We start from the raw sequence: 12,394 nt of genomic DNA, 5'->3' as shown, positions 1-12,394 counted from the left end.
CTGTGTGATTTTTATTAATCAAATAACCAGCCGATTGTTGTACAGTGTTTTGAGTTAATGCTGAAAGCAGACCTGATACCAAATTAAATAGAAGTATACATCCACGGAAACATTGCCAGGAATAGTTTCATCAATGTTGAATTAACTTAAAACAAAAATCATGAGAGATGCTGCAACAAGAAAAGCAATTTTCAGATTCAATTGAAAACCCTAAAACATAATTAACGAAAAATGTCACATGAGAGTTTCATTGATATATTATGTTAAAATGACCATTTTGCAAGGGAATAAGACGCTACGTAAAACTAAATAAATCAAAACCGTTGCACAAGCCATGGTTCGTTCGCTTGTTAAGAAATTATATATATGTACTTTGCAAGTACATATTATATCTCCCTTTCATTTCATTGTAATGAAAGTATTTCCAATTCATCAAGCATTACTTGGGTAATATTTTTAATTATCTTAATATACATTCACAATTTAATCCATTCTCGTACTTTCCAAAGCATATACTTGGCAAAGTCTATGCCTATATATAGTATACCATATATACACACATATGTGTGTGTGTTTCCATACATTTCAATATTATAGTAGCGGTACACAAATATATCCGGTGGAAGGTAAAAAGACTCGAAAGTACTAAACCGTCTGTCCTAGTGCTTGACGTTGGTGCACTTACCCTCAACTTATATACATGTGTATACATGTGTATACATGTAAATAAGTGCATATTTCTGGGCGGCTGGACAGATATGTATAATTGTATGTAAAGAGGTACAAGCAAGGTGCAATGCACTTCGTTAGTAGCTGTCTTTTTTATTGCCTTTTATGGTTTTGATATTTATTTCTCTATTTATTGCACACTAAATGGAAACAAAAACATGCAGGTACACCTCTGAAAAGTTGTACGGAACAGATATATGAATGTAGGTATGTGTAATATAGGTCACAATGTAGCGGAAATACCTTCCACGCAATAAATGCATCCCCTCAGTAACGAGAGGTCTATAACATAGAGTTTGCATACTAAACCAACATCTAAGCTATGTTCGGAGGCTGCTGCAAAATATAATACTAACATCAGCATGCTCTAAACCACATATCTCGATCACCTTCATTTTACTATCATATTTGGAACGATAGTGTATAAACTTTTTTTGAATAACGATGGCATTTGCTCGCTACATAAAGAGCTTGATTTTGATCGATCAGATTGTATGGCAGTTATATGCTATAGTGGTCTGGCATAGGCGGTCTTGACAAATGAGCTTCTTGGGGAGAAAAAGGCGAATGCGAAATTTCAGGTCGATATCCCTAAAACAGGGACTAATTAACATATATACAGACAAACGGATAGACATGGCGAAATGGACTCAACTCGTCACGCTGATCATTTTTAAAAATACCTCAAAGTGTATCCGCCGTTTTCTTTTGCTTCATGGCAAACTTAACATACCCAAATTTATTGGAGAATGAAGTAAGAAAGGCTAAAATCGGCTGTAACCGAAGTAGACAATCACAATATTGGATCTGAAATCAGCTGGAAACCCGAAAATCAATATAATAATAATTATTTGTAAAGTATATGGGACCAGAGGTATTATTATCGCTCTATGGCATCAGGCTTATTATCAGAATAAGATACTCTTGGAATATCAAAAATATATTTCAGAGATTAGATATTGTCGATAAAAAGTCAGCCACAGCCACTGTGATAAACATTTTCAGTAATTTTGTAACGATTTTGAAATTTTTTTGGCACGAGATGGCGTTAAATGTACTATTTGTGGAAAGTTAGAGTTATGTATAAAAGTTGGTTAAAATTGGTTATAATTCCACCTAAGCCTGGGAAGTATGACGACCATTGTCCCATTTGGAACTGGCATTGAAGCCTTTCTGTGCCATCGTGGCCGCGAAATTTATTGATTCAGACGTGTTTATTTAGTGAGTTATTACGCTTTTAGTTATTTTTGTATGAGAGGAGAGCGAAGTTATCAGCTAATTCACACAGTTTCACTGAAGGGGAGCTCTAAGGTTTTATTTTCAGTAAGTTTGATTGATATAGCTTTAGTGGTTTGTGATACACATACGTACACATACGTTTATTGAACTGATTAGTTGAGTTAAATTTACTGTTGATCGCAAAAATCCTGTTTTGTTATAGAATATACTTTCACACATGACAATGGCATTAGTGTTAGTATTATCTCCGCTACTTAGATTTCTTAATAACATAATTTTCGACTGATACAAATCATTCGACAACTCGTTGACGACGAACCACGTCCAGGAAGGCCATCAAAGTCAATGGATGATCATCAATAAATTAAAGGAATTGGTGCTTGAGAAACTTCAATCATCTTACTGACATCGATGGAATATCGGAAGGATCAATGAAAACTATTTTGACAGATGATGATCAATAAACTAAAGGGATAGGTGCTTGAGAATCTTCCTTCATTCATCTTACTGACTTCGTTGGAATATCGGAAGGATCAATAAAAATTATTTTGACAGATCAGGCCTAAGAAAAGTGAAACCACGATTGGTTTCAAAATCATTCAATTTTTTCAAGAAACATCGTCGCTGGCGACCTATGCTCCCGACCCGGAAACAGACAATCAATCGTCCGAATATCGTGGCAAAGGTGAGCCGAAGCCGAAAGAGGTCGGAATTATGCGCCGACAATTCCGAAAACTACGGAAAATTATAAATCCAGCTGGTTTTGAAAGAATGATAAGCGTGAGTGACATATGGCGAAAGGTATGCCGATAGATTTGGAAAGTTATACATATTTCTATACATATTTTATTAGTAAATATAATATATTCCATAATTTACATTTTATTCAAGTTAGAAAATTCCTTTGACACCGGGACGTTTCGCGTTTAAAAATTAATTGCTGAGCGTTGTAAATATTTCAACTTAACTATTGTTTTGATGATGTTTCATTTTGTTGGCATTTTTTTCCATAGATCCAAATACAATGAAAGTTGTCGAATAGATTTTTTCACAAGAACATATGTACATAAATTGTATGCGTACAAGTACACACATATGTACTCGCATTATAGCGTAATGGCACAAATATTTTACGAAATATATTCACGCTTTTGTAAAAACGTTCTTTTTTGATTTCCTTGCCTCATTCACTCATTTCTGCATCATCAACAACATTATATATTACAATTACACGATAAAGAAGTAAATCATCTGATATTGCACACATGAGATTTCCAGATTTTTTGTACAATGCACACAAAACGCACAACACGACTGAGTATGGTGGCATTATTCAGCCGTTAAATATGGCCTACCAGTAACAAGAGCATGCACATACGCCAAAAAGTATGCAATTCGGCATGAAATTACGCTTTGCTAGCGTGCAAATTGTATTTGCGCTTGTTACTGCTCTTGTTGCCTCCCTAAGCGTGCGTCAACTCTAACAAAAGCCAAATTTTTCGAAAACAATAAAAATCACAACAACACTCATAAGCCTATGTTGTCATTCCAACAGTATACATAATTTCGACATTGAAACCATTGATGCGGCTGAGGCGGCTGAGGCGCTCCTATAACCCACTTACAGCAGCAATTACAATAACAAAAGATGATGTGGCGCCTATGATGCGGCGCTCGTCGCCGACACTTGCTAATACACTTAGTATGCGGCTCATTTATTACTTCTGACGCAGCGACTGCTTCATACGCTACTCTGCGTGGAAGGCCAAGAAGCTTTTAAATATGCGTGTACTGAAACCATACATACATTTCGGTTCTACCAACTTCAGTGCTGGATTTGAATTTAAGTAAGCTGGAGTTTTGCCCTACAAATCAAGTGAGGCACTTGTTTGGTCCACTGCTGTTGTCGACTGGTACAATCGCGCATGGTGTGATTTTTACAGACTTGCAGACTCCGAATTGAACATGCGAGTGTGTGTAGAGTGAATATATATTAATATGAATATATATGTAAATATGCATATGTAAAAATATGTTTAATTCATATAACAGTATATATGAAGCGGCAAGTGTTGAATATGTTTTGTGTAGATTTTCTTTGCTGAACCTACAAGAGGCGACACCGCGTCGCTACTGCCGCTATAAATAATAGTAAAGATATATATATATATATATATGTATATATATTTGCATTTGAATATATACATTTTATTATTCCGGTCAATATATAAACATACGTTTATACATTTGCATATGTTTGTATCAAATATCTCAAATATTTGTTACCAACTTTTCGTTCAACGCTTTTTGTGCTCAGCAAGAGTGCTTTTCTTAGTTGATCTTATTTATATCAATGAATTCTTAGGCAGACTTTGAGTGGAATAAGACCAAAACGTTAAAGAAATTATAATCACACTATGAGCATACGTTTTATAGCTCTCATTTCATTTATAGAACAACTTAGCTGAGAAACAAGAAAAAACGTCAATTTGAAGTGCATCAAAGCTGTAATACCCTTTACAGGTGCATTTATTATAACTACTATACAATGTGTATATAAGTATATAGTTGCAGTATAACTAAATCCAATAACGCAACCGGTCAGCCGTTTGCACCCAATGGAACACATTTTGCTAGAAGTTTCTAGCCATAAAATGATACAAACAACATGCAAGAATTGTGAAGCGTTGCCTTGTAAAATAAACCATACAAAATTTCGTGAAGAAAAAGTTTTCCACACAAAAACTAACTTTTGATCGATCAGAGGTAAGGCAGCTATAACTTAAGGTTGGCAGATATCGGCTGTTCAGACAAATGAGCAACATCTTAGAGAGAAAAGAAAGTGTGTAAGTATATGTCAGCTAGATATCTCAAAACTTGAGTTACAAATTTGACGAAGAAACAGACGGACATGGCTAAATCGACACAGCTCGTCACGCTCACCATTTATCCATATAAATATATCTGTCGCAAAAGAACAGGACTGTTAAAAAAACAACAAAAAATTATTATTTTTCAAAAGTTATATTTTTTTATTCAAAGTTCATGCACATTACTACAGGATAGCCATTGACCACCATAAACTTTTTTCATCATAGTTATCCAATTGTCTTAAAATTTTTACGAAATGTCAACAAGAGATCAAATCTTTTATTTCATAAATACACCAATAGGTGGCGTCACCAGAAACAGTTATATTTAAAAAGTTCTGTTTCTTTTGCGACAGACTTGTATATATGTATATATTTTATGGGGTCTCCGACGCTTCCTTGATGGGTGTTGCAAACACCTAAGCAAACTTATTTACCCTGTTTACGATATAAACATATTTTTCTTCACCATATGCAGTCATTTTAATTTGTTAGATGAGTATTCTCTTGAGAGAGTGTACTCCTATTTACAACTAAATACATACATTGTATGTGCATAGTAATGCCCTGTAGACGCACACAAGCTACCTATTTGAATATGCTTTAAGTAAATAAAAATGAAAGTACATACATATTAAAGTATGCCCATATCTGTCGTTTTGCGAATTTATACACCTAACCATATAATTATCAGAGTGCTTAAAACAATTAACTTTCAGTAGGTGTATAAGTAATTGGAATCCCTAATCCTCTCACAACTTTCTTCAGCACAGAAAAGAAGGGCAACAGCAACTATGCTGTGTTTATTTCATACTCACTTTATTAAAAAATCAATTAATGTAAACATAAGTTTGAATATAAATTATATTTTTATATTAAGAATTGAATGAATATTATCTTAGCAGTTTTAGCTTTACCTTCGATCGCACCGTAGAAAGAAAGTACTCGTATTTCTCAGTCTTTATAAAATTTCAATATCACACAACTTTTATTGAAATCCGACATCTTTGTTCGCTGACAAAGATGCTTTCAATGACATACATATATAGTTGAAAGTACCTCACACGTCGCATGAAAATGTTTGCTATTATATTTTTAGTAAAACTCCGAAAAACTCCTGTGGTGCATCAAGTCGCAAAACAAAGCTATACCTGGTATAGATGAGTGGCAGCTGATCAAGGAGGAAAAACCGAACAAAGCAAGTAGACCAATTCTGGTGGCCATTTGCGATGAGTCCGTTGAGGCTCTTAAGAGGACTGACTACAAAATCAGCTTTGAAATTCGCAAGGCCAGGCTAAAAATCTTCCAAGGCGACAAAGCGGCTGACGAAGACAACAGAGAAGAGGTCGACGACGACAGCCAGTTGCTACGGAATGTGGGCATCAACGAAACCCGAGATGCCCAATAACTTAAGCGTACAGGCCAACCTGCAGCACTCGAAGAGTGTTACAGCGAACCTGGCAACCCTCATAATCGAGAGGGGTATCGACATCAGCCTAATACAGGAGCCCTAGGTTAATGAAGACACCATTAAGAGGCTAAACAGCAGCAACTATAACCGTTTTTTATACACGAAACAAAGGTAAACCTAGAGCATGCATCCCTATCAATAGCAGTAGAAATGCATTTCTTTGTCCTAATTACAGCACAGCAGATATCACAGTGGTAAAGGTGGAACAGAAGGAAAATCCATTCTTCTTGGTTTCGGCCTACTTGGCCCAATACGAGGACATGCCACCGGCACCGCTCACCAGACTAGTAGAGGACAACAGGAAGGAAGATGTCCTAATAGGGTGTGATGCAAACGCAAGGCACACTATATGGGGGTAGCTCCAGTATAAACACCAGAGGTGAGTCACTCTTGCAGTATATTCTGAATAGCAATCTAAGTATTTGCAACAAGGGCGATAAGCCAACCTTTATTTTCTCAAGCTCTGATAGGCTTCCGGGGTGGGAGGAAGTGCTGGACCTCACGCTATCAACAGACACAGACAATCTCGTTGTGGACCATGTCGGATCACTGCTGGATATTCTTCAGTTAATTATTATTAAAATTTAAATTCAGTCAAGAGTAAAGAAATAGAAAAGAACTTGTCCATTCAGGTAGATAGGTAGAGAGGAGTGCAGCCCTGTTGTCTATCGGGCTCAATTAGCACTTGTATTGCCATTTTGATACACTATTCGTAGAACCTTCTGTATCTGCTATCACGTTTCACCTTGTCTCTCAAACCATTTTGAGGTTTCGATGAAGCTACTTATGTCTGATATGCCAAGGCCAGTAGCGCCGCATGGCTATCCGTAAATATAGTTGCTTTATGTATATTCTCGTGGTTTTCCAAATCTTTTATTTTGTACAAGTACTTAGGAAACTGAAAAATGTGTTCTTAAAAAACTGAAAGAGTTCAACTATAACTTGGAAACAGTAAAACATAAAAATAAGGGGCCGTCGGAAATATTTCGATCAACAGTCGATTCTTAAGAATATAGTTTTTGAGTAAAAATTAAAATTTTAAAGCCTTTTGCTCCTCTTTAATCATTTATGTTTTAAGTATCTACTGCACAAAAATATGTTTTCATAGTATTTAAGAATCCCGTTACAGCCATAAATATTGTAGTCTGTTAGGAAGTTCCAATGGATTCACATTTTTGAAAGCAACAACTTCGTTTAAAAATTTTCAAAGGTGTGATTATCTGTTAGCTCTTCACTTTCTAGATTGGCAACACCAACTAAACGTCGACAGAAAATAGCACAGGCCAACACTCAATTTGCTTCTTTGAATATATCAACTGATTCTAGTTAATTTGGGTGCACTGAATTCAAATCTGTAATCATGAAAACTAAAGCTGATAGAGACAAACTGATTACAGATTTGAATTCAGCGCGCACAAGTTAACTAGAATCAGTTGATAAATTCAAAGAAGCAAAAATTTTTTTTTAATTTCGTCGGGCTGTGTAGTTTAAGTGATTAAGACCAAAACAGAGTTTGGTTGAGAGCCTTTGACTAAATCTCTTCATATTACCATTGTAGTTACATTATTATTTGTTACAATTGAATTCAAAATCCAATTCGAAATGTATTTGTCCTATTCCTTTTACTACAGTTTCTGTTGGAACATTGAATGGAGCAAAGCATTTTATGGTATTTTTCGTTTAAAACCGAAATAGATATAAACTTGTGTTATAGAAATGTGTAATTTTGTTCGAAGAAAAATATGTACATATATATAATATATTAATAAATATAATTCAATGGGTAAATACCCAATGAATCACTCAAACATCTCACCGAATGTAATATTCGCTTCAGTGCTCATTATAAACTAGAAGTTTTGTGTTTTTGCTGTAATAATAGATGGAGCATGGTCCGAAATTCTATTGACAGTCATCCGAGTGGGATGTATCCCTGTCGTTGAACCAAATCGAAGCCGAAAGCAACACTCATTTGGCAAATGGCATCTAAATTACGGTGTCCGCATACAATAATTTTTATTCTACGATTTTGAAAGGGTAAAAGATCAGCAGCGACTGTTAAAGGAAATTATTATAACATTATGAATTTCCTTAGTGCTACTTTGATTTACCGTTAACAGTTACAGAAAAGCACAGATTTTATGCATATAATTGAAACTGTCAACTTGATTTCAATCCATTTTGCTAGCAGGTATTAGAACATTTGTTTAAAGATCTCTTTAAATTAGTAACAGCTATCAGAAAAGACCAACTTCTTTTTTATTATACAAGAGGAGATATTGCGACAGAACGATAGTAGCGAACTGGGGTAGAGCAAATACATCCAAAAAAATTAACAGGGCACCCCTCCCTTTTTTGCCCACTGCTTTGAATCTTGGTGGTTAGCGACCTACTCAAAGGACTCGAGAAACGAAGCTGTCAAATGACCGTCTGCGCAGATGACTTTGTTCTTTTGGTTAAAGGAAAATTGCTATATACCACCTACGAGCTAACCCAAAAGAACCTCAACATAATATCATACTGGTCACTGGTCGTTTAGAAATGGCTAAACTGTCAATCCAAGTAAATTGAAATGGTTTTATTTATCAGGAGGTGAAAATCCAGACCTGTCTCTCCTCCCTTTTTCGGAGGCTCATGCCTTTAAATTGCTTATAAAGTAAAATACCTGGCTCTTATCCCTGATGAAAAGCATTAATGGAGGCAAAATAATGAGGATAGCGCAAAAAAGGCATTGCTTGCCTTTTATTGTTGATTGTAGAGGAGATGTAGGGAAGAGGTGGGGACTCTCATCAACAAAAGCAGTTAATGCCATTTTACACCAGCATCCATAGATACTTCCTGCATGTGCATTGCTGCGATGGTCGCTCTAAGGCTCAGAGAAGCTAGGTATTTGAAACGGTCCAAAAAAGAACACACTACAATTCTCTAATTCTGCAATTGCTTCTCTGAACATTTGGACCAAGCTACTTCAATATAAGGCTCGTTTGGGTTCCTAGAGCGTGGAAACTTCATAGTCGATGAGCTAGTTAGAGGGGGAACGCTTACCTTGCTCATATCGGAATATGAACAAATTGGGTTCCCGTTGTCATCTTGCGTTCTAGTACTGGACCTATTTATCTCGCGTGCGATTAGCAAGCTTTGGTTGACGACCAACCTCTGCGTGACTGCGAGTAGCCTTCTGGCCTAGCGTAGAACGTAGAAAACCTACTAAACCACTTGCCCTTAGCAAAGTGTATGTTGCCGCGGTAGTAGGAGTTCTTACTGTACATTGTTCAATAGGCATTCTTGCTGTAAGTTTTAAAATCCCAACGAATGCAAGTTATTAAAGCTGAGGTGGAAACATTCAGCTACTTCTATTTTTTTTGTGCAATTTTTGCGAGACTAAGATTGAAGCATCTCGGCAGTCGTAGCTTCGGCGATGCAAGAGACATTTGCGAAACTGACATTAGCCGTCTCAACAAATTTGTGGTCGTCTCGAAGTGTTTCGTCGATTTACGAGGACCTTTACGATCAATTTTATGGGTATACTAAGTATCACAACGGACTTAGTCAGTTGATATCCCAGTAACAAATACCCATAAAAAGACTAATTTTTCCCAAAGTGCAATAATGAAAATACTGGAAAATATAAATATACATACTTAATAATTCTAAGGTATATTTTACGCAATCGTGTTTCGGAAGGGACCACTAAGTAATGCATTTAATGCCATTCTACATTGGTTTTCACGGCAAAAGCTTTTATAAAAATGACTTACTCATATAGCAAAGGTTATGTATATTCTTATGCGAGGAGCTGTGCACCTACCGTCAATGTATCCAAATTCTGATGGTTTATAGAAGACCGCTTGGCCATAGTTGTGCTACACCAGATGCACGACTACACTCATTTCTCCGGATTGACACGTCATTTACGTGGCAAGCAATCGACTATTTGACATTTAACACTGATGACACGAACAGTTTAACGCGTTGATCGAAGAAGAAGATAAATACGAAGTGAAACGAACAGAAAATTCGAAGCAGACGTTTACGGCGAAGGAAACTCTATTTTGCAAAATTAACGAAGCAATAAACAAGTTTATTTGTGTTTTTTTTTTTTTGGTTAGTGGCGAATCTCAAGCTATACAAAAATGACAAATTTAACTAAACGCCGCCAAGCGCGTAAATGTTTACGTTTGTATGTATGTACTGCAGTTTTGACGCAGCAGTCAGCGATGTAAATGCTTATATACGTAGTAGGCGGTAGGCGTGTGCAGTTGTTATATACACAAGCTACGTAATGGACGATTTACACTAATTAGCTTCAGTTAATTTGTTGCTGTTGTTGACTAGCAGTTATATTTCCCGTGCGTTAATGCTTATTTTTTGCTTAAGTGTGGTTTCTAATCGCCGTTGCATTGGTTATTATTAAGTTAAGATGAATCCTTTGGTTCGATGAGTATACGGAGTTTCTACCTTGTTGCATTTATTTACAGTAACTTATTGCTTAAGCATTTATTATGTTGTATTATTATTAGTATTTATATCAGGTTAGTTTAGTTTTTTACTTTTGATTAATTTACTATTTCACTAGATTAATATAATTCAATGCCACTATATGTCACCACTGTGAGCGGTAACCCAAGTTGAAGCTTACTTTGACTTTTGACTTTCACCCGCTGATTTGTTTGATCTTTGTATTTAGCATAAGTTGCAAAATCACAAATTTTCTGGTTTTTTGCAAATTCAATGCGAGAGAAAATAAATCACAGAAATCACAGATTAATTAGAAAATGTTTATTTACACATATTTGCAATGTTGCTCTTCTTATAATTTAATGCGGCTGAAAGTTGTTATATATTTTTGCATTCATTAGTAAACTTCAATTGCAATTAAATTTTTCGGTATACACGCCAGACTTGGCGATATTTATTTGTATATGTTTTAGCTTTTTAGGTAGTATATAGTCGGCCACAATTGGGCTACGCTTGTTTGTTGTTGAATATTTACAGGTGTTGTTGGTTGATTATGATGAGTTGAGGTTTAATTTTACAGATGAGAATTGCGACGATTTTGGCGATTTGCAAACATAAACACACGCACACACACTCACACCTGCATACATTGCAGTATGTAGAGATATTGGAGATACATTTTTTTTTTAATTTTCACGCAATTTTTATTTTAATTTTATTTTTTTTATTGGGGAGGCAGTGGTGTGCGTGATACGCCTGGCTTTGATTTGATTATTTTATAAACAATTACTTGTATTTAACTTTTTTATTTCTATGCACTTATTTTACTGTAAAAAATTGTGTTTGTAACTTTTTTCTATTTGCTGCAAGCTATTTTCAATTAATTCGGTTTTTTTGTTTTGTTTAATATCTCTGTGTTTCACCACATTAAATCGTTCCCTTAGAAATAGCAAAAACAAGTATTAATAAACTCTGAAACAGTTTTTATTTTCTGAAACACGTTTCTGTGCTCCGTGCGCTGACTAACTTCCTGAACTTTTTGTCAGAAGTATATTTCCTCAATTGCACAGCAACGACTTTTGGCAACGTACGAATTTTTCAAACATTCAAATTCTTTATTCGTCCCTTTAAAATCTTCAAAAAATGTGTGAATGAATGTATGTGTGTACAACGAAACCAAACCCCCGCCGACACCGTGCCCAGCAGTGTCGCTGCACTGTCATTGTTGGGCTGCGAAGCTGTGCAGTCGGCAGCGCTGCCATAAACAACGACAACGCGTTCGCATTGTCTTCGTCATCACGCAATTCGTTTTTATTTATATCTTCAGTTTTATGCTCACACACACTAAGGCCAACACATTACATTATTTTCATTTATCACAGCAAGGATTCACACACGCACACATTCGTTATGTGTTGGTGGGCTTTATTCACCATAACATTCCAGCGCTGTTATCGGCATTCCCTTCAACCTTCACCACATGTTTACTTCGTGCACGCATGCACTAGTAATCCAGTGTGTGAATAAGAGTTTCTATGCCAGCACGTGCGCAATCCTTCGTTAAGTTTTACTTCCTTTCGATTTACCACTTCCAGTCGTGCACTAAAGTCTCTCACACATTTTATGT

General features: G+C 35.9%; 1 protein-coding gene across 3 annotated transcripts in view; it reads right to left on the bottom strand.

Moving 5' to 3' along the window:
- LOC120776200 (voltage-dependent calcium channel type A subunit alpha-1) overlaps positions 1 to 11,587 on the bottom strand; it is a 119,605-nt gene extending 108,018 nt beyond the window's left edge. For all 3 annotated transcript variants that reach the window (XM_040106832.1, XM_040106833.1, XM_040106831.1), the window contains exon 1: positions 10,118 to 11,587. The gene's annotated coding sequence lies outside the window, so the exon portion shown is untranslated. The remainder of the gene's footprint in view (positions 1 to 10,117) is intronic.
- Positions 11,588 to 12,394: the final 807 nt, after the last annotated feature.

Source organism: Bactrocera tryoni, chromosome 4 (assembly GCF_016617805.1).
Source record: "Bactrocera tryoni isolate S06 chromosome 4, CSIRO_BtryS06_freeze2, whole genome shotgun sequence".
Taxonomy (NCBI): Eukaryota; Metazoa; Arthropoda; class Insecta; order Diptera; family Tephritidae; genus Bactrocera; species Bactrocera tryoni.
The sequence above is the reverse complement of the archived record's forward strand: the minus strand, read 5'-3'. Positions and strand labels throughout refer to the sequence as shown.